Source organism: Lepisosteus oculatus, chromosome 1, assembly GCF_040954835.1.
Source record: "Lepisosteus oculatus isolate fLepOcu1 chromosome 1, fLepOcu1.hap2, whole genome shotgun sequence".
NCBI lineage: Eukaryota > Metazoa > Chordata > Actinopteri > Semionotiformes > Lepisosteidae > Lepisosteus > Lepisosteus oculatus.
In genome coordinates, this window is record NC_090696.1 from 5,290,759 (window position 1) to 5,292,500 (window position 1,742).

A 1,742-nucleotide genomic window follows, 5' to 3' on the forward strand; every position below is an offset into this window, starting at 1 on the left:
ATAATCGCTCACTGAGGACCGCAAAGCTCAAATGTTGATTTTTCAGTTCCCTTCTTTACAAGCATCTACCATGACATCTGACTGAAATGTCCATTTATGCATAATCTAATTATTTAGACAAGACATTCATCCAGCTGCTTTTCTAAGACTTAATCAGCTGCACTTATTACTTAGAAGACTAATTCTTCTGTGAAACATGCAGAATTCTGGTTTTGGAGACTGGATACACCCATCACTCATTTAGATCATAGACAAAATATATTCTTAATAGACATTTCTCTGTCAGGAAGTGGTCAGTTCTACCTATGGTGGAACCAGCAGAAATGTGACTGTGACTCAAATGTGGCAGATTTGCAAAATCAAGAATGAAAATGCAAGCACATCATGGCACGATTTTACTGCAAACACTAAAGACTCTTGCAAGCTTTGGCCAATTGGTCATATTGCTGGCACTTACGTCCAACAAGCATACAATCCACAGATGAGGAAATATAATTTTGTATAAGTTTACAATATGCACAGGTAACTGCACCCAAGTCATCTATCAGCAATCACATCCTCTTCAGTATCAAACAAAATCAAATACAAGCTGGCTTCAAATTCTAACTCATCCGTCCAAAGTTGCTTATTTTTGGTAAGGGTTACAGAAGCCTAAAGTCTCAAAAGCATATGACACAAGGTGAGACTATTCCCTGAGTGGAATGTCAGCTCAAAGCAGAGCACAGGGACAACCTAGAGCCATAAACTAACCGAGTGAGTATATGGGACAAAACTGAAAAACCCATGAAGGGCATGGTCTGGGCTGGAATCAAACCTAGGACATAAGACCTGTGAGACAGCAGTATTGCCAAAAATCCCCCTAATGATACCATAACTCCCAATCCTGCAGTACTGGATATATGGCTCACAAGGGCAACAGGACAGTTGTAAAGTACAATCACGTTAATTTCAATCAATTGATCTATGCACGTTATAATCAGTAGTCCGAGTATCTATTAGCATGACAGTCAGGTGATGGGTCAGAGCTTTAGAGAGTCCTGGCAGAGTCCGAATGACAGGCAGTAGTCCTGGGCTTACGGCCACACCACCCTGAACACGCCCGATCTCGTCTGAGCTCGGAAGCTAAGCAGGGTCGGGCCTGGTTAGTACTTGGATGGGAGACCGCCTGGGAATACCAGGTGCTGTAAGCTTTTTGAAAGATGAACCAGAACGCACAAGTGCAAACTGCATGGAAGTGCCTTTAAACCTGAGAATAAGAATAGAGAGAAACCCTGCTTTATCCAAAGGGCTGTGGGAGGGTGGAACAAACAACCCAGCCATGTTGTTGAAATCGATACCCTGGCTTCTTTCAAGAAATGGCCGAATGAGATCCCCTTCTCAGTTAACTACTAACAAACAAGCTACAGTGAATAACCCAAGTGTTTTCTCCTCTCTTCTTGCGGTTCTGCTGACAGAGGTATAGGTTTACTTTTGTGTTTTTCTATTAAGTAGACTTTTAGAGACACTTAAAAGGAATAATAGTGTTTGTTCATTTTGCATAAGCAACAGCATAAGTATTGCTAAGAATGCTTACTGTTCTGCGAGGTGATTTTTTATAGCCTGTTTTTGTACTATACACCCAGGACTGAGCCAAATAGAAACTGATATGCTTGGTGTTTCAGTCAAGACTGAGGGAAAGACAGTTCTACATAATTATCTTTTTATCGATATATAATTTATATACAGTATAATAATGGGATAAA

General features: G+C 40.6%; 1 non-coding gene across 1 annotated transcript; it reads left to right on the plus strand.

Annotated features, from left to right (window-relative positions):
* The first annotated feature begins 1,071 nt into the window (after positions 1-1,071).
* LOC138241773 (5S ribosomal RNA) lies at positions 1,072-1,190 on the plus strand. Its single transcript, XR_011191050.1, has one exon. It is a non-coding gene; the product is annotated as a 5S ribosomal RNA (ribosomal RNA).
* The last annotated feature ends 552 nt before the right edge of the window (positions 1,191-1,742 follow it).